A 26,616-nucleotide genomic window follows, 5' to 3' on the forward strand; every position below is an offset into this window, starting at 1 on the left:
TGTAAAACAGTCACAGTAATTGAAGTTTCACTTGACCTTGGTGGAATTGAAGTAGCTCATCAAGTAAAGCGCTATAAACCTCAATGTGATTTTGCTAAAACCTTGTTTTGGGTAGAGATAATTTGATCTAAGGGGTTAGATCAAATGGAAGTAAAATCAACACAAGAACTTACTAAGCAAAGACCAACTACTTGATCTTATTAAAGATCACAACATGATCTTCCTTGCCATAACATATGAACACCCATTTAATTGGAAATCAAGTAACAATAATTGGAGAAACTATTCTTCACTTATCTTCTCCATGTCTTAAAACTAATCCATGATCCTACCTTGAAACCTCATGGTATTCATTCCACTTCAACATTGGAATTATAACAAGGAGATCCACTCAAGAAGTATATATTCTTCTACATTCCAAATTATTATACATCAAAACCAGAGAGGTAAGAGTTCTATAATAATTGTTAGAGAAGCAATAACAAACCTTGGATATACATCCATGCATCCAAATCCTTATCTTTAAGAAGAACCCTAGGGTATTACTCAAGACAATTCCTAGAAAGAGAATCTATTTATGTTAAACATTGATGTGATGATCACATCATTAACTATGGAGCCTAACTTTAGATTAGTACTAAAGTCTTTTCCCCAAATGAGAGAGAGACCACTCATCCCAATCTTAGCTTTACCTATTTAAGAATAAGGGACAACCCTTGAACAAAAGTATTAGGACCTAAATCATTTCACTTTGAAATGATGGGATAACCTAATATCAAATGGAACAAGACTATATCCATGAATTGGTGAAGTAAAGTGGAGTTTTAGACTAAATACCTATTGAGATATTGTGAATACACCATAAACCCTAACTATTCCTATATGAGAGAGCTCAAGCTTTGGTGTTATACTCTAGATAGTTGAGGCAACACTTGAAATTGAAGGAAGAGAACTATCTATATAACCAGATGATTATATCATCATTGATTAAGTAGAACCCTAACATAAAATCTCAGGCATTCTTCTGGGATATAAACTTTAGAGGCAACCATAGCAGTCCCATTCAAGAAGGTAAATTAGAAGTACTATACCTTAGTTGATCAAAACAATGCTTGATCATGGAAGTGAGAACCCTAGTTAATGAGAGATCCCTAGGAAGCCAGACCTTGATCATTATAAATTGAGTAATAATCATAAACCCTAAGCACTTGAGGTAGATATATTATGAACAAGTTGATCATGTATATTCCATGACCATGCTTTGGAGAAGTAGAAAAGTAACCCATAATTTAAGCACTACATGATAAGTAGGAATCCTTCCCACATGAAATTATAGGGAGATCACTAGTAATCAAATACATGCTTATATCTCAATCTTAACTTGTGAATCACTTGGTGATCATAAGTAGAATTCTACCATATCTACATTCCACTTATTCTTCACCTAAGAAACATAAGAAAACCTTAGAATAAAACTGTATACTTAATATGGTGAGAAACCATCCATTCATATGACCAAAGTTAACTATAAAAAGAACTATAACAACTTTAGTTACTTTAACAATAGATTAAGGATATAATAGAAATCTATTGGTATAAGATAAAATCAATTCTCATATCCTTAACCACTAAATGAGAACAATAATAATTAAAGTAAGTAACCAACTTATTTTAGTTAAAGGAGATTAAACCCTAGCAAACACAATATGGTGTTATCTCAATTCTACAACTCATAATTATATCTCAAACCTAGTTGTGAATCACTTGGGTGATTACAATTATAAAACCAGACCATAATTGAGATTCAACCCAAGTACCATTAGGTGAATATAAATTAGAACCTTAAAATTGCCCATTAGTTAATCCTTATGCTTCAATTATAAAACAAAAGAGCCACCTAATGCTAAGTCCTATAATTAAACCCATGTGTGGTTAACAACTATTTAACTTTGTAATCAAGATAAACCATGATGTAAACAATACCTACTTAGATACTTTCAAATATAATGATAGTATTAACCTTAATAAGAGGGGTGGTAATAGAAATTATAACACCCTAATAAATAGGTGCTCACATAAAATCATATGCAAGTGACAAAATCCTCAAATAGAAATCAAGCCCTAATAACAATCTATGTAATACTTTGAGTTCCAAATTATCAACACTAATCACTCCAAAGGATTTGATTCATAAGAAAAAGGAAATTAAAATGAGAATATAACCTCATGTCTAAATACTATTGTGGATATATCCACATGTATGAAATTAAACCAAATATAAAGTACTTTCTTCAAATTAGAGAGTTGTGAAATAATCATTACATTACATATTCATTGAATTCATATAATTGAGACACCTGCAATATAGGAAAGAGTTAAAAATATATGAATTCAAATCAGATTCAAATAGAAATTATAAAACAGTAAATAAATAAAAGAGATAAAGGAAAGGAGCCTCACCTGGCCGAGCAGCCCAGCAGGAGCCCATCAGCAGGAGCCCAGCACGGCCCAGACAACCCACTTACCTATTCACTGGATAATACCGAAGAGGCATCGTCGTCTTCGTCTCTGCTCCGCTCGACGCACGGGAGAGAGACACCGCGATGGCCAGAGCCACGTCCCGCGGTCACCGCCACCGACGCTGACCGCCAGCACACGCCGAAGCCCGTATAAAAGGCGCAGAAGCCCTTCCATTCCCCTCTCTTCGTCCAATTCCTCCCCAATTCGAAACCCTAGCATGCTCAGACTCCGACCGCCGCCGTCGATGGAGCCCATCCCAGACCTCGCCGTGACCACCATTAGAACCACCGTGTTCGACATTCCCAACATGCGCAAGGCTCTCAGACGCCGGTGGTTGCTCGTTCCCTTCCGCCGGTATCCCATAGAAAAACTGAAAATGGCGTCGCCACCGTGGACAATCGCCGCCGTCGAGCCTTCCCTGAGCATCACGGTGAGCTTATGCTTCTCTAGAGCCACTTATTTTGGCTTAGCATCCACCGTAGCATGCCTGCGTCGCTCACCGTCGTGCGCCGCCGCAGTCGGAGCTCGCCGGAGTTCCTCCGGTGACCTTTCCGAGGGGGCGCCGCTACCTAATGGCTCAGCGCGTCGCCCTGAGTCGAGCGAACCCCTACGCGCACCCGCGGGAGAGGCCCAGCACCGGTGACCCTCGTGCCCTGACCGCCGGTCACCATGATCAATGCCACGTTGGCGCCCCAGTGGCATGTGACAGGGACATTGGCCCACCAATCAGTGGCTACGGGTAGGTGTAGTCCGGGTGTAGTTAGCATTTCTAGTTTTAAATTTAAATCCATTAAATTGCTGCAACCTTACATGAAATTATAAAATCCATCTTAACTCAGAAAAATAAAAATAAAATATCAAAATTCTTATAAAAGTAAATTCTATCCAATAAAAATATAATATGAAATTTTTATTTTTAATAAAAATTTAATTGTTTAATAAGTATTAATTAAGCATTTTCTTTTATACTTGATTGAATTAAAATTCAATAATTAGAAAAACCTTCTAAAATAAATAAAAACCAGTAAGAAAATAAAGAAAACATTAAAAGTAATTTTCTTTATTTGTTATTTTGTTAAATCCTTATTAGAGGGATTTAAACCATAATTAATAATTACCTAATTATTAATTCTTGAAAATTAATAAAATACCAAATCCAATATTATTATTTCAAAGTTATTATTAACTTCAACTTTATTAATGAAGTTATTAACTTATGAACTAAAGAGTAATTATGCAACCCTAGTTCCATAAGAAAGAAAACTAGAATCTCATCATCCCATGTGAAACCTAAAACCCTAATTCCATTTAGGAACCTTAGCTCCACTATTTCTTGTGAACCTTAATTTGATTCCAACCTAAACCCTAGATTAGATCATGTGATCATGGTACCTTCTTTTAAATCATAGAACCATATAGCACCTAGATACTTGTCATGACCACATAAAATGTAGGAAACCATCACTAATATATGGGAATTCCATGTGTTCATCTTCATCAGAACTAGATGCTCAAATAGGGTTAACCAAATGCAAATCCTAGTTCCAATCCTCAGATACATCAACCTTACCTATCCATGCTCAACATCACACCATTGTGATGAACCCTAATAGCAACCATACCTACTATTTTACATTACATAACCCTGTTCCACTAAACCCTACTAGTGTGAGATACTTATGAACCATCCTACTTAGGAACCAACCATTCTCTACTTAGAGATCCAATAGATAATACAAGACAACCTCAACCTTAATTGTTACACTTCTTATTATTTAAGAAGTATGTTCTTCAAAAGTTATTCTTTTGAAGTAAATAAAGAATCATCATCAACCCTGCTTATAGGACCTATAAACCCTACCTAGCTATCACCAGCAAGACGAACCCACCATGATAGCAACCATGGATAACTAATTGCTTAAGTTGCTTATGCTTAAGTAAAACCATTCAAGCCTAGTTGCTAATGAATCCAACCTTGTTAGGATCCAACCTAATACTTACTCCAGAAACTAGATGAAACCATAGTCAACCATAGAACCCCACCAACCTAATTATCATACTTGTTCTTTATTAAAGAACATGTTCTTCAAAAGTTATTCTTTTGAAGTATATGATAATTAATCATTAACCATGCCATATAGTGCTAAAACCAACCACTATCCATTACATGTTAGGATTATACCAAATGTTATTGTTGTGTGCTATTAGTGTTATTATTATGATATATTACAACACTTGTTTATGATTCTAAGACAATAAAACCTTAATAAGAACCTTGTTTGTGAATCACTCTAAAAGTGCAACACACCCTGAACTAATCAATACAACTCACTAATCCTAAATCATCGGGGTTAGGTCACGCTTAGAGCGATTGCATCTCATACTTATGCATTATTGCATCCTTGCCAATCTTTTAAACATCGTCCTTACCGGACGATGATGCTATTTCAGAATTTGGAGTTATTGCGTATCGAAGACCTTGCCTGCATAATCTTGCAGTCAAGAAAGGCAAGTTCATCACTTGCTCATGTCATTTGAGTATCTTTATCAAATTACTTGCAAAGTACTATGGTTATCACTATTGCATAAAAACCAAAACCACTATTTTCATAACTATGAATATGACTATGTGGTGGGCAATGGAACCATGGATTGTGTTGATATGGTGGAGGTTCCATTGCAAGGGTTATATCCATCTAGGATTAAACAAGAAATGTCGCCAGTGATTCTTGTGTCGTAATACCCGTGTTAACCATAAGATCCGGAGTGGGACGGAGTAGTCAAAAGTGTTTCCACCTCTCGTTCATCAACGGACGCGCTTTACCGTAGTACACTTGTAATCCAAGGGGGCAAGCTGGTGAGGCTGGGGAGTCCTAAGTCCCCACGGCATTGTCCGTAGTACACTTTTCGCCCGAAGGAGCAAGATGGTGAGGCTGGGGAGTCCTAAGTCCCCACGGTATTACGGCCTATGATGGGTTGCAGCTACCGGCGAAGGAGTTTGGTTCGATCCCAGACTGTCATCGTGGTCGGGGTCCACCCTGAAATATATGGGAATAATGGGACCGGCGAGGACCCAGGGTCGGGGCATGCAACAAAGGGTGGGTGTTCGAGGTAGCGGAGGAACATGATTGGCTAGACCTTATACCGGGCCTCACACCATAGGAAGTGTGGACAGGAATGTACACCTGGTTGGCACCAAGGATAAGATCTCTTATGGGTAAAGCAACACACCTCTGCAGAGTGTAAAGAACTGTGACCTGTCACTCCCTGTTCCGGGATATGGAACTGCGAACGCGGCCGGAAAGGAGCTCCATGAAGTTTTAGTAAACCGGTGAAGGCTGACGGACATAGTTCTTCTGAATAAAAGCAACCTTTTGAACAAATGGTTATGAAAACCTGCATTGGTATTAGACTTTCTGGTCTAATGCTGTAGCTAGTGCATTAAACACCTCTTTCCTATAATGAACTTGTTGAGTACGCTCGTACTCATCCCACTCTTAAATCCCCTGCTTAGATATGGAGGCATCGAAGGAGGATCTACAGTGCAACTCGAAGGCCGAGGAGTCAACAACTACTTCACGAGACAGGACCCTGTCAGAGGAGTCAGATACCACATCCAACAAGGAGAAAACCTAGTTTAGCCATAGAAGGGAACTAGCTTCCTAAACCTAGCTCCTATTTAGCTAGAATATATTCATAGCCCTTATAGCTAGTCAAATACTCTACAAATAGAGTTCGTGATAGGATTAGACTACGAGTCGTTCTTCTGGAGTTTATTTGCAGATTTACCTCATTGTAAAGTAGGAGGTTGTGCTGATCTTATGTAACAGAGTCAATGTTGTAATTCTATAGACATGCCTTGGACCCGCATATGTTTCTGTTGTACCACTCTGAGCGATATAATACTAGTGGAACGGTGTTTCATTGGTGTTATATCAGACTTGCATACTACACCATGCAGTGGTATGCCGGGTCACCACAGTTGGTATCAGAGCAAATGCTTTGACCCTAGGATTAAAACCCTTTAAATGAGACCTATAGGATTGGTAGTGTCTATAGGAAGTTGTCTTTGTTAAAACCAAATACTTCTTATGACTTTCAATTGAGAATAATCCTGACACACTTAAGTCAACCTTTCTTATCCATCTTTACTAAGTGAAGTTAGTTAGTTAATCCCAAGTAGGTAGTATACCATTAAGAACCTGAAACAATAGATGAGTAGATCACAGTTGGTATACAATACATGGTAGTCCAAAGAGAGGATACAACCATAAGGAAGCTATCCTATTGGAAGATGTGTACCAACACATGTTATAATTAAATAAGAATTACTCAGACCTATACTAGAAGTAATATCAAGTGATGATAATCATTAAGATATCCTAATAGAAGATGTAGATCCAGACAAGTAATGGGTAAGTAAAATCTATCCAAACTTGTGAAACAGTTGCTAGTAAGTGATAACTATGAGTTATATGAGGTAGTATAGACCATGATGAGTCAATCATGGGAGGTAAGGAAGAGAGATAGGAATAAAATATGCTTACTTACATGGTAGAGATAGAAATCATATATGATTCACCTGAGAATCATTATGTGATGGAATAGAACATCATTTAGGAGGAGAACAATAAGAAGCTAGACAATAGTGCAAGAATTGTGTTCCAAAACAATGGGAAGTGTGCCAAGCACATCAAGACCATATGTTTATGGTAGAAACACTTGAAGTATCGGAGCAATATTCCAATTGTTATGTGTTTAGAGTAGCAATGTTAGAACCCAGATATACCATGTGAAATAGTCCTCAACAGAATGGAAGCTAAGTAAGTATTGCCAAAGAAAATTAGGTTAACCTCAACTATTCTAGACCACTTTGTTTCAAGTTTATCTCATTGCAATTGTGCAATTAAGGTAAATGTTGAGACAAATAGGAGAATCCCATCTATTTGTGCTAAGTATCACGATATAAACATATCTTATGTGGTGTTATATACTACACATCAGAGCCTGATGTTTAGAGATGTCTTACTCAACTATTATATTCAGGCTTGTGATGGTGTGTATTATATGCACAAAGCTGAATCTTCTTGGATTTTATTGGATTTTCATTGTTTGACTAGATCCATACATGAAGTTTGACTTTGTTATGCAAATGCATGTTGCAATATCAAGTTCTGACTTGATGTTATAGATCTAGAGGGTAATGGTATTCGTGTGAGGAAGTGACGAATTCTGAAGATCTTAAAGACATGAGGAAGGTCCATCAGAAGAAAGGAGTAAAGTTGTGGGAAGCAACCACAACATTCAGAAGGAAGTACCAATCAAAACTCATGCTTTACCTCAACAGAGGAGTACTTTAGTACATAAGATGCATGAAGGTGAGAAATCTGGTGATTATGGTGAAGCTGAAGCAGATCCATAGTCCACATAGAAGAGGGAATGCATGGGAAATCACTTCGAATACTATAATCATAGTGTCAGCTAGTGGTTTTCTTGCAAAATAAACCCTGAATGAAGGAAGATGATATATGAAACCATAGCAGATATAAGAATACCATAGTTGATATCAAAAGACCACAATTGGTATAGGATCAATACTGCGAGATAGTGTAGAAGATGTCTCGTTCAGTTGATCAGAACCTATAATAGAATCCATTTTTAGATAACAAATAGCCACAATTGGTATCAAGTAATCCGTAATTGGATTATTTGTACCAAGAAGTTGTGAACAAATAAAATTTTGTTAGCCAAATAACAATGACCTATAGTCATTTAGTCAAAGGATTCACATTGAATGTCCACACTGAGTGAATGTACCACAAAGATCCTTCACGAGACCTTAGAAGAAGTACAAACCATAAGCTAGACCTAGACCAATATTCTAACCATAAGTCCAATAGTTGGAAGAAAAGAAGTTGAAGAACATAAGAAAACTCTAAGGGGTAGAGTAAAGATTGAGTTGGATGTACAATGACTCAATAATGTAAGTTAGATAGAAGCAGAAGGTCTGAACTGAGAGGAAGTTCGGTCTTATTTTCATAAGGTTATTGGACACTACTTTCAGAACGATGTCAGACCAGAAGCCGAGGTTCATACCTCAAGGAAGTAAGAAATGGACTATAACTTGAGAAAGTGAGTAATATTCACTCAGCAGTTCGATAGCTCAAGTAATCTAAGGTTAATGAAGTTGGATGAAGGAAATACCATAGACCAAATACAGCTCAAAAAGGCCAAAGACCGAAGAAGATTGAATATACCAATACCAAAGACTAATAGAATGATTCCTTTCATGGAACCTAAATAACCCAAAATAGTTATAGGTATCAACTATAAACCATGATTGGATGGACTAAATGAGTCTAATCCATTCTTAGGAAAATAAACCATCACAACCATCCCATGTTAAGTACCTTACTTAGTACCATTATTGCAGTTTTGATAGTAAGGGAAACAAAGACCTATTTATCAGTTAGGAGTTTATTATCAAACTAGTCTTCAGTTAAGACTAGCAGCATCAGAAGAAGTCTCAATCATTGAATCTTCAAGGAGAAAGGAAACAAGCTTATAGAGTTGGAAGAGATCAATGAAACAAAGTAAGAACCATGGTTCAGAGACAAACCCTAATGGATTCCAGGAAGAATCTGGACAAGGGATATATTCAATTATATCTAGTAAGATCAATACGAAGTTCGAGAAAAGTCGTAGTCTGCACAAGTCAGATCCACACTCTGGAAACGTGAGAGAGTCCAAACTTCGAGGACGAAGTTTAGTTTAAGGGGTAGAGACTGTAATATCCCAGGTAATGGGGTTACAAAAATAGAGGAAACAGATGTGTGCATTGCATTCATGCATAGAAAATCTGGGGAATTTTCGCGCTTTAAAGTAAAACAGTCACAGTAACTGAAGTTTCACTTGACCTTGGTGGAATTGAAGTAGCTCATCAAGTCAAGCGCTATAAACCTCAATGTGATTTTGCTAAAACCTTGTTTTGGGTAGAGATAATTTGATCTAAGGGGTTAGATCAAATGGAAGTAAAATCAACACAAGAACTTACTAATCAAAGACCAACTACTTGATCTTATTAAAGATCACAACATGATCTTCCTTGCCATAACATATGAACACCCATTTAATTGGAAATCAAGTAACAATAATTGGAGAAACTATTCTTCACTTATCTTCTCCATGTCTTAAAACTAATCCATGATCCTACCTTGAAACCTCATGGTATTCATTCCACTTCAACATTGGAATTATAACAAGGAGATCCACTCAAGAAGTATATATTCTTCTACATTCCAAATTATTATACATCAAAACCAGAGAGGTAAGAGTTCTATAATAATTGTTAGAGAAGCAATAACAAACCTTGGATATACATCCATGCATCCAAATCCTTATCTTGAAGAAGAACCCTAGGGTATTACTCAAGACAATTCCTAGAAAGAGAATCTATTTATGTTAAACATTGATGTGATGATCACATCATTAACTATGGAGCCTAACTTTAGATTAGTAATAAAGTCTTTTCCCCAAATGAGAGAGAGACCACTCATCCCAATCTTAGCTTTACCTATTTAAGAATAAGGGACAACCCTTGAACAAAAGTATTAGGACCTAAATCATTTCACTTTGAAATGATGGGATAACCTAATATCAAATGGAACAAGACTATATCCATGAATTGGTGAAGTAAAGTGGAGTTTTAGACTAAATACCTATTGAGATATTGTGAATACACCATAAACCCTAGAATAACTATTCCTATATGAGAGAGCTCAAGCTTTGGTGTTATACTCTAGATAGTTGAGGCAACACTTGAAATTGAAGGAAGAGAACTATCTATATAACCAGATGATTATATCATCATTGATTAAGTAGAACCCTAACATAAAATCTCAGGCATTCTTCTGGGATATAAACTTTAGAGGCAACCATAGCAGTCCCATTCAAGAAGGTAAATTAGAAGTACTATACCTTAGTTGATCAAAACAATGCTTGATCATGGAAGTGAGAACCCCAGTTAATGAGAGATCCCTAGGAAGCCAGACCTTGATCATTATAAATTGAGTAATAATCATAAACCCTAAGCACTTGAGGTAGATATATTATGAACAAGTTGATCATGTATATTCCATGACCATGCTTTGGAGAAGTAGAAAAGTAACCCATAATTTAAGCACTACATGATAAGTAGGAATCCTTCCCACATGAAATTATAGGGAGATCACTAGTAATCAAATACAGGCTTATATCTCAATCTTAACTTGTGAATCACTTGGTGATCATAAGTAGAATTCTACCATATCTACATTCCACTTATTCTTCACCTAAGAAACCTAAGAAAACCTTAGAATAAAACTCCATACTTAATATGGTGAGAAACCATCCATTCATATGACCAAAGTTAACTATAAAAAGAACTATAACAACTTTAGTTACTTTAACAATAGATTAAGGATATAATAGAAATCTATTGGTATAAGATAAAATCAATTCTCATATCCCACTACAAGAAAAGTTGCCATGGCCGACGAAGTTGAAGTCGCGCCGTGGTTGCTGGTGTACCATGGCCGACGATTTTGGGTCTGTCCGTTGTGCATGTCAAAACGTTTTTTTCTCGTTTTTGAGGCCACCTAGCCCGACGAAAACGGCCAAAACGTTGCGTATGGTGGCCCGGGACGTGGTGCATCTCGAATTCTCGGGTTCGCCGGCTGAGTCAACGCAAATCCGCACCACCGAGGGATGTAGGGCCCAGATGGCAGCCTCTCTGGCATTGTTTTTTTTCTCGATCGCGCCATCTCGTTCAACGCTCTCCGATCGAGCCGTTTACGATGCAGGATCATGGGTCCCGCAGGTCATCCTCTATGAATCAAAATTCTTTCTATTCTTGGATTTTTTTGACCCCCTGATTTCTGGCTACTTCCTTTTTCTTTTGATCCCTTGCCGCCTTGGAAACGTTGACACCGCTGCTGCTAATTGGGACCCGCATGTCATCCTCTATGAGCAATCAACTTTCTTTTCTTGGAGTTTTTTTTGGCACCTCAAATTTGGTCACTTGCCTTTTTCTTTCGATCCCCTGCCGCCTCTCAAACGATGATACCGCTGCTGCTAAATGGGACCCGCATGTCGTCCTCTATGTACTATAAAACTTTCTTTTCTTGGATTTTTTTGGCACCTCATATTTGGTCACTTACCTTTTTCTTTCGATCCCCTGCCGCCTCTCAAACGGTGAGACCGCTGCTGCTAAATGGGACCCGCATGTCATCCTCTATGTACTATAAAACTTTCTTTTCTAGGATTTTTTTTTGGAACCTCATATTTGGTCACTTGCCTTTTTCTTTCGATCCCGTGCAGCCTCTCAAATGGTGATACCGCTGCTGCTAAATGGGACCCGCATGTCATCCTCTATGTACAATCAAGTTTCTTTTCTTGAATTATTTTTGGCTCCTGATATTTGGTCACTTGCATTTTTCTTTCGATCTCATGCCACGTTGAGGACCCTGCAGGCTCATGGGACCCGCATGTCATCCTCTATGTACTATAAAACTTTCTTTTCTTGGATTCTTTTTGGCACCTCATATTTGGTCACTTGCCTTTTTCTTTCGATCCCCTGCCGCTTCTCAAACGGTGATACCGCTGCTGCTAATTGGGACCCGCATGTCATCCTCTATGTACAATCAAGTTTCTTTTCTTGAATTATTTTTGGCTCCTAATATTTGGTCACTTGCATTTTTCTTTCGATCTCATGCCACGTTGAGGACCCTGCAGGCTCATGGGACCCGCATGTCATCCTCTATGTACTATAAAACTTTCTTTTCTTGGATTCTTTTTGGCACCTCATATTTGGTCACTTGCCTTTTTTCTTTCGATCCCCTGCCGCTTCTCAAACGGTGATACCGCTGCTGCTAAATGGGACCCGCATGTCATCCTCTATGTACACTCAAGTTTCTTTTCTTGAATTATTTTTGGCTCCTGATATTTGGTCACTTGCCTTTTTCTTTCGATCTCATGCCACGTTTGAAACGTTGAGGAACCTGCTGGCTCATGGGACCCGCATGTCATCCTCTATGTGCTATAAAAGTTTATTTTCTTGGGTTTTTTTTCACCCTCTGATTTTTGGCTATTTCCTTTTCCTTTTGATCCCCTGCCGCCTTGGAAACGTTGAGTAAGCTGCTGACTCATGGGACCCGCATGTCATCCTCTATGTACAATCAACTTTCTTTTTCTTTTGATCTCAAGCCGCATTTGAAACGTTGAGACCGCTGCTGCTAATTGGGACCCGCATGTCATCCTCTATGTACAATAAAGTTTCTTTTCTTGGATTATCTTTGGCTCCTGATATTTTGCCACGTGCCTTTTTCTTTCGATCTCATGCCGCCTTTGAAATGTTGAGTAAGCTGCTGGCTCATGGGTCCCGCATGTCATCCTCTACGAACAATAAAAGTTTCCTTTCTTGGAGTTATTTTTGACCCTTAATTTCTGGCTATTTGCCTTTTTCATTTGATCTCCTGCCCCCTTTGAAACGATGAGGACGCTGTTGGCAGGTCGGTCCCACATGTCATACTCTGTGAACAATAAAAGTTTCCTTTGATGGATTTATTTTGAACCCCTAATTAATTTCTGGATATTTCCTTTTTTTCCTTTGATCCCCTGCCGCCTTGGAATCGTTGAGGATGCTGCTGCCTCATGGGTCCCGCATGTCATCCTCCCAGAACGGTAAATGTTTCTTTTATTGGATTTTGTTTACCAAATGATTTTTGGCTTATATTTTATTTCGATCTCCTGCCGCTTTTAAAACGTTGAGGACGCTGCTGGCTCACGGGTCCCACATGTCAGCCTCTATGAACAATAAACGCTGAGGATGCTGCCTCATGGGTCCCGCATGTCATCCTCTTTGAACGAAATGTTTTTTTCTTGGATTTTTTACCAACATATTTTTGGTTTATTTTTTCTTTCCATCCCCTGCCACCTTTAAAACGTTGACGACGGTGCTGGCTCATGGGTCCCCGATGTCAGTCTCCCCGTACAAGAAACATGTGATATCTTGATTATTTTGCAGACAATAAACAGTGTATTGCGCTCTGAGCTATTTCAAACGGATAAATTAAATATTTATTTTTACATAAACAAACTTATATGTTGAATCTCCTTGTTTTTTTGTTTTTGCGAAGCATAGGACTTTCTTGTTTTTTTAGAAAATTCCGAACTTTCCTGTTTTGGAGTGGGCTGAAATTGTTCGAGTCAAAAGGCCAAGCAGGATAGTTCGAAGGCCCAGATGTCCAGATGCAGCCCAATTGAAATCTTTCTTCTTCGATTTTTTTCACCCCCTGATTTCTGGCTACTTCATTTTTCTTTTGGTCCTGTGCCGCCTTGGAAACGTTGAGACCGCTGCTGCAAAATGGGACCCGCATGTCATCCTCTATGTACAATAAAATTTCTTTTCTTGGAATATTTTTGGCTCCTGATATTTGGTCACTTGCCTTTTTCTTTCGATCTAGTGCAGCCTCTCAAACGGTGATACCGCTACTGCTAAATGGGACCCGCATGTCATCCTCTATGTACACTCAAGTTTCTTTTCTTGAATTATTTTTGGCTCCTGATATTTGGTCACTTGCCTTTTTCTTTCGATCTCATGCCACGTTTGAAACGTTGAGGAACCTGCTGGCTCATGGGACCCGCATGTCATCCTCTATGTGCTATAAAAGTTTGTTTTCTTGGGTTTTTTTTCACCCTCTGATTTTTGGCTATTTCCTTTTCCTTTTGATCCCCTGCCGCCTTGGAAACGTTGAGTAAGCTGCTGACTCATGGGACCCGCATGTCATTCTCTATGCACAATCAACTTTCTTTTCTTTTGATCTCAAGCCGCATTTGAAACGTTGAGACCGCTGCTGCTAATTGGGACCCGCATGTCATCCTCTATGTACAATAAAGTTTCTTTTCTTGGATTATCTTTGGCTCCTGATATTTTGCCACTTGCCTTTTTCTTTCGATCTCATGCCGTCTTTGAAATGTTGAGTAAGCTGCTGGCTCGTGGGTCCCGCATGTCATCCTCTACGAACAATAAAAGTTTCCTTTCTTGGAGTTATTTTTGACCCCTAATTTCTGGCTATTTGCCTTTTTCTTTTGATCTCCTGCCCCCTTTGAAACGATGAGGAATGTTTGTTGGCAGGTCGGTCCCACATGTCATCCTCTCGTGAACAATAAAAGTTTCCTTTGATGGATTTATTTTGAACCCTAATTAATTTTTAGATATTTCCTTTTTTTCCTTTGATCCCCCCGCCTTGGAATCGTTGAGGATGCTTGCCTCATGGGTCCCGCATGTCATCCTCTCGAAAGAAATGTTTCTTTTATTGGATTTTGTTTACCAAATGATTTTTGGCTTATATTTTATTTCGATCTCCTGCCGCCTTTAAAACGTTGAGGACGCTGCTGGCTCACGGGTCCCACATGTCAGCCTCTATGAACAATAAACGCTGAGGATGCTGCTGCCTCATGGGTCCCGCATGTCATCCTCTTAGAACGAAATGTTTCTTTTCTTGGATTTTTTACCAACATATTTTTGGTTTATTTTTTCTTTCCATCCCCTGCCGCCTTTAAAACGTTGATAACACTGCTGTAGCGATCCAGAAAACCCCCATATTAGATTTGTTTCTTATGTTTTTCCTTTTGTGCATAATCATGGCATCATGCATATTTTAAACCTCAAAATTATTTTTATTAAACCCTATTTTGTTGTTAATAATAATCCCCTCTCTTATTCCAAATTATATCTCTTTCTCTCTGTTTAATTTCATTTCTAAAATATATTTATAAATAGTTTTAAAACAACCAGGAAAACAAATAAAAGGAAAACTGTTTTAAAATAAATAAAAAGGGGAGATGTCTCCCAACCGGCCAGGCCTGCAAGCCCAGCCGGCAGCCAACCGCCAGGCCCAACTCCGGCCCAGCTCGGCCACCCCAGCAAACCCTATCTCCACCACCGGCTCCCTGGCATTTTTGCCTCTCCACACCCCCGCCGCCGCTCCAGCCATTTTCTGAAAACCCCCTCCTCCTTTTCTTTTTCCGTCGCGGTCCTCCCACCAAACCCTCTCTCTCTCCCCGAGCGAGCCAGGTCCCGAGCCCCGCTCGATCCCCTCGTCCTCACCTGCTCGCTCCCGACCCGTCGCCACCGGCCGCCGCGCCCTCCTTGCTCCGCCGCCGACCTCGCCATGAACCGCTCGCCCCATCTCCTGCCCGAGCGCCGCCTGCAGGAGCTGCCTCGCCGCTTGATGCGTGTGGTTGGCACGTCCGTTGGGAACCCCAAGAGGAAGGTGTGATGCGCACAGCGGCAAGTTTCCCTCAGTAAGAAACCAAGGTTTAATCGGACCAGTAGGAGTCAAGAAGCACGTTGAAGGTTGATGGCGGCGAGATGTAGTGCGGCGCAACACCAGTGATTCCGGCGCCAACGTGGAACCTGCACAACACAACCAAAGTACTTTGCCCCAATGAAACAGTGAGGTTGTCAATCTCACCGGCTTGCTGTAACAAAGAGTTAACCGTATTGTGTGGAAGATGATTGTTTGCAGAAAACAATAGAACAAGTATTGCAGTAGATTGTATTTCAGTAAAGAGAATTGGACCGGGGTCCACAGTTCACTAGAGGTGTCTCTCCCATAAGACGAACAGCATGTTGGGTGAACAAATTACAGTTGGGCAATTGACAAATAAAGAGAGCATGACCATGCACATACATATCATGATGAGTATAGTGAGATTTAATTGGGCATTACGACAAAGTACATAGACCGTCATCCAACTGCATCTATGCCTAAAAAGTCCACCTTCAGGTTATCATCCGAACCCCCTCCAGTATTAAGTTGCTAACAACAGACAATTGCATTAAGTATTGCGCGTAATGTAACTAGTGACTACATCCTTGAACATAGCACTAATGTTTTATCCCTAGTGGCAACAGCACATCCATAACCTTAGAACTTTCTATCACTGTCCCAGGTGTCAATGCAGGCATGAACCCACTATCGAGCATAAGTACTCCCTCTTGGAGTTACAAGCATCTACTTGGCCAGAGCATCTACTAGTAACGGAGAGCATGCAAGATCATAAACAACACATAGCATAACTTTGATAATCAACATAACAAGTATTCTCTATTCATCGGATCCCAACAAACGCAACATATAGAATTACAGATAGATGATCTTGATCATGTTAGGCAGCTCACAAGATCCGACAATGATAGCACAATGGGGAGAAGACAACCATCTAGCTACTGCTATGGACCCATAGTCCAGGGGTAGACTACTCACACATCACACCGGAGGCGACCATGGCGGCGTAGAGTCCTCCGGGAGATGATTCCCCTCTCCGGCAGGGTGCCGGAGGCGATCTCCTGGATCCCCCGAGATGGGATCGGCGGCGGCGGCGTCTCTGGAAGGTTTTCCGTATCGTGGCTCTCGGTACTGGGGGTTTCGTCACGGAGACTTTTTATAGGCGGAAGGGCAGGTCAAGAGGCGGCACGGGGGCCCCACACCTCGGGGCCGCGCGGCCAAGGGGGCCGCGCCGCCTAGGGTGTGGCCCTCTTCGTCTCTCCTTCGGACTTCGGAAGCTTCGTGAGAAAATAGGCCCCTGGGCTTTGATTTCGTCCAATTCCGAGAATGTTTCCTTACTAGGATTTCTGAAACCAAAAACAGAAAAAAGAATCGGCACTTCGGCATCTTGTTAATAGGTTAGTTCCGAGAAAATGCACGAATATGACATAAAGTGTGCATAAAACATGTAGATAACATCAATAATGTGGCATGGAACATAAGAAATTATCGATACGTCGGAGACGTATCAGCATCCCCAAGCTTAGTTCTGCTCGTCCCGAGCAGGTAAAACGATAACACAGATAATTTCTGGAGTGACATGCTATCATAATCTTGATCATACTATTTGTAAAGCATATGTAGTGAATGCAGCGATCGAAACAATGTATATGACATGAGTAAACAAGTGAATCATATAGCAAAGACTTTTCATGAATAGCACTTCAAGACAAGCATCAATAAGTCTTGCATAAGAGTTAACTCATAAAGCAATAATTCAAAGTAGAGATATTGAAGCAACACAAAAGAAGATTAAGTTTCAGCGGTTGCTTTCAACTTGTAACATGTATATCTCATGGATATTGTCAACATAGAGTAATATAATAAGTGCAATAAGCAAGTATGTAGGAATCAATGCACAGTTCACACAAGTGTTTGCTTCTTGAGGTGGAGAGAGATAGGTGAACTGACTCAACATTGAAAGTAAAAGAATGGTCCTCCATAGAGGAAAAGCATCGATTTCTATATTTGTGCTAGAGCTTTGATTTTGAAAACATGAAACAATTTTGTCAACGGTAGTAATAAAGCATATGCATCATGTAAATTATATCTTATAAGTTGCAAGCCTCATGCATAGCGTACTAATAGTGCCCGCACCTTGTCCTAATTAGCTTGGACTACCGGGTCATCACAATGCATTGTTTTTACCAAGTGTCACAAAGGGGTACCTCTATGCCGCCTGTACAAAGGTCTAAGGAGAAAGCTCGCATGGATTTCTCGCTATTGATTATTCTTCAACTTAGACATCCATACCGGGACAACATAGACAACAGATAATGGACTCCTCTTTTATGCATAAGCATATAACAACAATTAATAATTTTCTCATTTGAGATTTGAGGATTGTTGTCCAAAACTGAAACTTCCACCATGGATCATGGCTTTAGTTAGCGGCCCAATGTTCTTCTCTAACATATGCATGCTTAACCATATGGTGGTAGATCTCTCTTACTTCAGACAAGACGGACATGCATAGCAACTCACATGAAATTCAACAATGAAAAGTTGATGGCGTCCCCAGTGAACATGGTTATCGCACAACAAGCAACTTAATAAGAGATAAAGTGCATAATTACATATTCAATACCACAATAGTTTTTAAGCTATTTGTCCCATGAGCTATATATTGCAAAGGTGAATGATGGAATTTTAAAGGTAGCACTCAAGCAATTTACTTTGGAATGGCGGAAAATACCATGTAGTAGGTAGGTATGGTGGACACAAATGGCATAGTGGTTGGCTCAAGTATTTTGGATGCATGAGAAGTATTCCCTCTCGATACAAGGTTTAGGCTAGCAAGGCTTATTTGAAACAAACACAAGGATGAACCGGTGCAGAAAAACTCACATAAAATACATATTGAAAACATTATAAGACTCTACACCGTCTTCCTTGTTGTTCAAACTCAAAACTAGAAATTATCTAGACCTTAGAGAGACCAAATATGCAAACCAAATTTTAGCATGCTCTATGTATTTCTTCATTAATGGGTGCAAAGCATATGATGCAAGATCTTAATCATGAGCACAACAATTGCCAAGTATCACATTATCCAAGACATTTATAGCAATTACTACTTGTATCATTTTCCAATTCCAACCATATAACAATTTAACGAAGGAGAAACTTCGCCATGAATACTATGAGTAGAAACCAAGGACATACTTGTCCATATGCTACAGCGGAGCGTGTCTCTCTCCCATAAAGTGAATGCTAGGATCCATTTTATTCAAACAAAACAAAAAACAAAAACAAACCGACGCTCCAAGAAAAAGCACATAAGATGTGATGGAATAAAAATATAGTTTCAGGGGAGGAACCTGATAATGTTGTCGATGAAGAAGGGGATGCCTTGGGCATCCCCAAGCTTAGACGCTTGAGTCTTCTTAATATATGCAGGGGTGCACCACCGGGGCATCCCCAAGCTTAGAGCTTTCACTCTCCTTGATCATGTTGCATCATACTCCTCTCTTGATCCTTGAAAACTTCCTCCACACCAAACTCGAAACAACTCATTAGAGGGTTAGTGCACAATATAAATTGACATATTCAGAGGTGACACAATCATTCTTAACACTTCTGGACATTGCATAATGCTACTGGACATTAATGGATCAAAGAAATTCATCCAACATAGCGAAAGAGGCAATGCGAAATAAAAGGCAGAATCTGTCAAAACAGAACAGTTCGTATTGACGAATTTTAAAATAGCACCAGACTTGCTCAAATGAAAATGCTCAAATTGAATGAAAGTTGCGTACATATCTGAGGATCATGCACGTAAATTGGCTTAATTTTCTGAGCTACCTACAGGGAGGTGGACTCAGATTCGTGACAGCAAAGAAATCTGGAACTGTGCAGTAATCCAAATCTAGTACTTACTTTTCTATCAACGGCTTAACTTGGCACAACAAAATACAAAACTAAGATAAGGAGAGGTTGCTACAGTAGTAAACAACTTCCAAGACACAAAATAAAAACAAAGTACTGTAGGTAAAAACATGGGTTGTCTCCCATAAGCGCTTTTCTTTAACGCCTTTCAGCTAGGCGCAGAAAGTGTGTATCAAGTATTATCGAAGGGTGGTACTTCTACAGCGGGGTGTGGAGTTTTCTCAACTAGGCATAGTATATTGGATACATAAGTTTCAGCATCTCCCTTTTCATTAGTCTTAGGCGTGCTACTCTCATCAAACAAATTTTCAGGAACTAGCCAAGCATAGTTATTTTCTAATGCATCATTCATAGCTAAGAGCTTACATGGTATTGGTGCTTTGATCTCCCCTCCATCATCAATATTATTAGTGTATCTTATTCTATCCATATCCATCCTTTCAAGGAGACTAACAAAATTAGTAGGAGAACCAAGCATATTAAATTTAGCAAACACCTTTCTAGCTTCTCTTGCTAGACCACCAAATTCTCTAAGAAGGGTTTCTAATACAAAATCTTTCTTTTCCCCCTCTTCCATATCACCAAGTGTGAAAAACATGTGTTGGATTATAGGATTAAGATTAACAAATTTAGTTTCCAACAGGCGAACTAAATGCGCAGCAGCAATTTCATAAGTAGGCGCAAGGTCTACCAAGTGTCTATCTTCAAAATTTTCAATAGTACTAACATGATTGAAAAATTCTTCTATATTATTTCTCCCAACTATAGACCCACGTCCTACCGGTATGTTTTTTGTGGTAAAATTAAAAGGAAACATGATGAATAAAGTAAATGCAAGTAAACTAATTTTTTTGTGTTTTTGATATAGCAAACAGGATAGCAAATAAAGTAAAACTAGCAACTAATTTTTTTGTATTTTGATTTAGTGCAGCAAACAAAGTAGTAAATAAAACTAAGCAAGACAAAAACAAAGTAAAGAGATTGAGAAGTGGAGACTCCCCTTGCAGCGTGTCTTGATCTCCCCGGCAACGGCGCCAGAAATTTGCTTGATGCGTGTGGTTGGCACATCCGTTGGGAACCCCAAGAGGAAGGTGTGATGCGCACAGCGGCAAGTTTCCCTCAGTAAGAAACCAAGGTTTAATCGGACCAGTAGGAGTCAAGAAGCACGTTGAAGGTTGATGGCGGCGAGATGTAGTGCGGCGCAACACCAGTGATTCCGGCGCCAACGTGGAACCTGCACAACACAACCAAAGTACTTTGCCCCAACGAAACAGTGAGGTTGTCAATCTCACCGGCTTGCCGTAACAAAGAGTTAACCGTATTGTGTGGAAGATGATTGTTTGCAGAAAACAGTAGAACAAGTATTGCAGTAGATTGTATTTCAGTAAAGAGAATTGGACCGGGGTCCACAGTTCACTAGAGGTGTCTCTCCCATAAGACGAACAGCATGTTGGGTGAACAAATTACAGTTGGGCAATTGACAAATAAAGAGAGCATGACCATGCACATACATATCATGATGAGTATAGTGAGATTTAATTGGGCATTACGACAAAGTACATAGACCGTCATCCAACTGCATCTATGCCTAAAAAGTCCACCTTCGGTTATCATCCGAACCCCCTCCAGTATTAAGTTGCTAACAACAGACAATTGCATTAAGTATTGCGCGTAATGTAACTAGTGACTACATCCTTGAACATAGCACTAATGTTTTATCCCTAGTGGCAACAGCACATCCATAACCTTAGAACTTTCTGTCATTGTCCCAGATGTCAATGCAGGCATGAACCCACTATCGAGCATAAGTACTCCCTCTTGGAGTTACAAGCATCTACTTGGCCAGAGCATCTACTAGTAACGGAGAGCATGCAAGATCATAAACAACACATAGCATAACTTTGATAATCAACATAACAAGTATTCTCTATTCATCGGATCCCAACAAACGCAACATATAGAATTACAGATAGATGATCTTGATCATGTTAGGCAGCTCACAAGATCCGACAATGATAGCACAATGGGGAGAAGACAACCATCTAGCTACTGCTATGGACCCATAGTCCAGGGGTAGACTACTCACACATCACACCGGAGGCGACCATGGCGGCGTAGAGTCCTCCGGGAGATGATTCCCCTCTCCGGCAGGGTGCCGGAGGCGATCTCCTGGATCCCCCGAGATGGGATCGGCGGCGTCTCTGGAAGGTTTTCCGTATCGTGGCTCTCGGTACTGGGGGTTTCGTCACGGAGACTTTTTATAGGCGGAAGGGCAGGTCAAGAGGCGGCACGGGGGCCCCACACCACAGGGCCGCGCGGCCAAGGGGGGGGGGGCGCGCCGCCCTAGGGTGTGGCCCCTCCGTGGCCCCTCTTCGTCTCTCCTTCGGACTTCTGGAAGCTTCGTGAGAAAATAGGCCCCTGGGCTTTGATTTCGTCCAATTCCGAGAATATTTCCTTACTAGGATTTCTGAAACCAAAAACAGCAGAAAATAGCAACTGGCACTTCGGCATCTTGTTAATAGGTTAGTTCCAGAAAATGCACGAATATGACATAAAGTGTGCATAAAACATGTAGATAACATCAATAATGTGGCATGGAACATAAGAAATTATCGATACGTCGGAGACGTATCACCGCTCCGCCACCTTCCTGGCTCCTCCTCTTCCCGTGGCCGTGCGCCCCTGCCACCCCTCCACGCTGTCCCTGGAATCGCTCGCCGGCGCCACCTCGTGCGCCTGCTCGTTGACCTGCCACATGCTCTCCGCGCGTGTCTGCAACGCGGCCCCGACCTCCCTCTTCTTCGACCAAGTCCTGCAGGTCCACACGCGCCTCCTCACCTCGAGGCCCTGCCCCGTCGTCGGCCTCCTGTCGCCGCGCAGCCGAGCGCCGCCGTCTCATCCCCGATCCCGGCCCTCGCTCTCGTCCTGCTGCTGCTACCCCGCGCGCCCTTGTCTCTGGTTGTGCTCCGCTCCATCCTCTCCTTGGATGACATCCGTGACCTCTGCTGCACTCCAAGCCCAAGACGTTCGTCTCCGCACTCCGCTTGTTGTTGTCTATTCTCGTTATGTCCTGCAGCTGGTTGTGATATTGCCTGATACGGGAAACACATCTTGCAGGAAATCAATTCAAAGCAGTAGTTTTGCAATTTGTTCTGTTGCTGCTCGGCTACTCTATTGGCTTCCAAGTCCGGTGTTGTTGTATTGGTACGGTGGTGACCGTGTTCTGCAGTTTTGCTCCTGCGTAATACGATGCCATGGCCTCCTCCTTACACTGCTCTGATCCTTGTCGTGCTCCGGTACCACTCACAGGACACCTACCTGCACCACTTGAGAACTGCCAACGTCAATTCAAGTACGACACCAACACGAAGACGGAGCCCGAAGAGCATCGAACCGGAAGGTCTTCTTCACGGATCCCAACACCGAGATCTCGCTTCATCTTCTTCCTCTCCGAACCCGAATCCGGCGACCGCCTTTGTTCCGATACCGTGAGACCCTGACCCTAAGCCAATCCTATTTTATAAATGTGTCATCTATAATTTGTTGCATTCACCATATCAACATGTGTTGCATCGCATCGCATATCTTGCGGGTTCGGGTAAATAGTGAATCACCTAATTAAATATGGAATTGTGCGGGATTGCTTATCTTTTGTCCCGGTTCCATTTAAAATTGCGTAGCTCACCCATGCCTTGTCTTGCCATGCTAATTAACATTTAATATGCGGGGTAGATAAATAACTCTAACCTAATAATTGTTTGTCGGGATTCCGATTCCGCTTAATATGGATAAGTTGCATCACCGCATCATGTTTGCCATGTCATGCATGCATATCATATCATGAGCATGCCGATTCTTCTCCGTAGTTGTAAGATTTGCATCCGTTGTTTGTTGTAGCATTTGCTTCTTCCCGGATAGGATCACGAAGTGGTGTGGTGAGATACGACAAGTTCTCCGGTTGTTCCTCGACAAGCTTTAACAGGCAAGCATTTCCCTTATACTTCTGCCCCTGCAGAAGTTGCTCACCTATTTTATTTTGCCTTCTCCCTCATGCTATCCTTAAGTTGCGTTCTTGTCACGTGTCCCTTCCACTTGTTACCTCAAGCAGCCTATATTGCCTCCACCAACCTCCTACAGCTGTTGTTTGGTTATCGGGTCTGCCTTGCGAGTCGTAGTGCATGCTAGTGTTGTTTATATCTCGTTACTGTTACCGCTATCTTATCGGGTTATCTGTTGGGAATCATGACACATGGTTTATGGATATATCTGTTGAGGGTATCATGGTTACCTTAATTGTTAAGCGGAGACATCGGTGGGTCAGTTGCTCGTTTTATGGCGGCTCATTTGTGTTTCTTTAAAGCTTAGGACCCGAGTTCCTGTTATCTGTTCCGAGACTGAGCGCTCTAACCACACGTGGGTATGCCTATGGGTCTCCCCTCGACCACTGCCGGAATCTACAGCTCTGTCCAGTGGCCACAACTAGATTGTAACGTTTCCTTTTTGATGCGTGTGCAAGCTTGTTTCCTTCTGTTACTTTTGGGGAAGCCTTATGCCTTGTATCCCTTTGTTCTTGTACGCACGTATAGGTGGGATACGATGTTAAGCGGTATCCGAAAGAGTGAGGTCATTGGTCATCTCCCCAGAGTGAGCTCTGATCCAATGTGCATCTCCTAGGAACTGACTTAGCCGTAGACTCAAACAGCTAAGTCCGCTTCGGAGATACGGCCGGACTTCGATTCGGGTTCAACTTGATTAGGTGGCTTCCTGGACATTGTTGTCGTGAAGGAGAGTGCGAGTCGTGATATCCACCTGTCATAAGTGGGTCGATCGTGCATGTGGGCACATTTGGGCACCCCTGCAGGGTTACATCTTATCGATAAGCCGTGTCCGCGGTTATGGACGACTTGGAGCTGTATGACTCGACCATAGACAACTTACACCCGTTGCTTCAATCATAATAACTTGCGTAGCAAGTTAGCACAACTCTAATAATAAATGGTTAAAACTTGACAACCGTGTGAGTGTCTTTGTAAGTACTTCCTTGTGAGGGGGGAACGCATCGGCTGTGTTATGTTTGCAGAGTATAGAACTGTTAGTTGCGCTCTCTCACCTTCTCTTATAGACGACTGTTGTAGAGTGTGTCTATAGGTTTTTAGTGCATGCGCACTGCCGCTTAACCCCACCATATTGCCTATGACGTTCCTCTTGCGTCCTCTAAGTCTCCTGCGTGCCTCAAGTACAAAGGATGACTGGTTGACGAATGCTTATACGTCTTGAAGTCTTGTTAAGTACGAACCCGTACTTATTGCTGCTTCTACGGGATATAACCGGGCAGGTATGAAGATATGTTCGATGAAGACGACGCTAGCAAGGTTACCCTTCCGGCTTGGCCTGGGCAGGGTTATGGACGCCATCGTTTATCTTCAGGACTCTTAGTCCAATTTGTATCTTGGCCGTACTCGGATGTATTTGATCTTCTGTATGATTTGGATCTTTGTATTGTATATTTGTATCTTGACTCGTTGGAGTCGTTGTTGTAATATATGTTTCTTGTGGGCTCTATTGTAATCCTGTTGTAATGTTACCGCTCGTGATTGATTCCACCCGCATCGCGTGCATGCTTCGGCGTGTACGAGGCGCTTGGTGGTGCGTCTCCTAGAATCGATATCGTGCGGATTTCGGCGGATTCGCTGGGATCCTCATGGTACCAGTTTTGGGGCGTCACAAGTTGGTATCAGAGCATCAGGTTGACGATACCCCACTAGTCCAGCCTGTAGGATAACCTTGCCAACATACGTTAGTGTTAAAACCTATTTTCTAAAACTCGTTGGATAGTTCTGATTAGCTCTGATTTTTCTCCTTACCTATATTCTTTCTACTCTTACCTTTGCGCTTTTTGAGTCTTCTCTCTTACCTGAGTCTCTGAGTCTTAGGTTCCGACGTGGGTTGGACGATTTTTGCCATAACCTAGTAGGTTCGATCTTCGAAGAATTCTGCCGCAACTACATCATCATCAACGGAGCATCAACCTTTGTTAGTTGTGTCGACGTTCTACATGGAGCAAGAACTCTTGTTAGTGGTGCCGAGAAGATCAACACTTCGCCAGAAGAAGGTTCCACCTCGAGGTCGGGTGATTGTCAACATGGTACAAGAAGACTCGATAGTTTAACCAACTCCCCCTTAGGTTGACGTGGAATCTCGGGGCGAGATTCCTTGTTAGTGGTGTCGATTGTAGCGATCCAGAAAACGCCCATATTAGATTTGTTTCTTATGTTTTTCCTTTTGTGCATAATCATGGCATCATGCATATTTTAAACCTCAAAATTATTTTTATTAAACCCTATTTTGTTGTTAATAATAATCCCCTCTCTTATTCCAAATTATATCTCTTTCTCTCTGTTTAATTTCATTTCTAAAATATATTTATAAATAGTTTTAAAACAACCAGGAAAACAAATAAAAGGAAAACTGTTTTAAAATAAATAAAAAAGGGGAGATGTCTCCCAACCGGCCAGGCCTGCAAGCCCAGCCGGCAGCCAACCGCTAGGCCCAACTCCGGCCCAGCTCGGCCACCCCAGCAAACCCTATCTCCACCACCGGCTCCCTGGCATTTTTGCCTCTCCACACCCCCGCCGCCGCTCCAGCCATTTTCTGAAAACCCCCTCCTCCTTTTCTTTTTCCGTCGCGGTCCTCCCACCAAACCCTCTCTCTCTCCCCGAGCGAGCCAGGTCCCGAGCCCCGCTCGATCCCCTCGTCCTCACCTGCTCGCTCCCGACCCGTCGCCACCGGCCGCCGCGCCCTCCTTGCTCCGCCGCCGACCTCGCCATGAACCGCT

The 26,616-nt window shown here is 41.3% G+C and overlaps 1 long non-coding RNA gene across 1 annotated transcript; it reads left to right on the forward strand.

Annotated features, from left to right (window-relative positions):
- Positions 1-23,575: 23,575 nt before the first annotated feature.
- Positions 23,576-25,341, forward strand: LOC139836195 (uncharacterized). Its single transcript, XR_011752856.1, has 2 exons — positions 23,576-23,763; positions 25,117-25,341. It is a non-coding gene; the product is annotated as an uncharacterized lncRNA (long non-coding RNA).
- The last annotated feature ends 1,275 nt before the right edge of the window (positions 25,342-26,616 follow it).

Source organism: Lolium perenne, chromosome 2 (assembly GCF_019359855.2).
Source record: "Lolium perenne isolate Kyuss_39 chromosome 2, Kyuss_2.0, whole genome shotgun sequence".
NCBI lineage: Eukaryota > Viridiplantae > Streptophyta > Magnoliopsida > Poales > Poaceae > Lolium > Lolium perenne.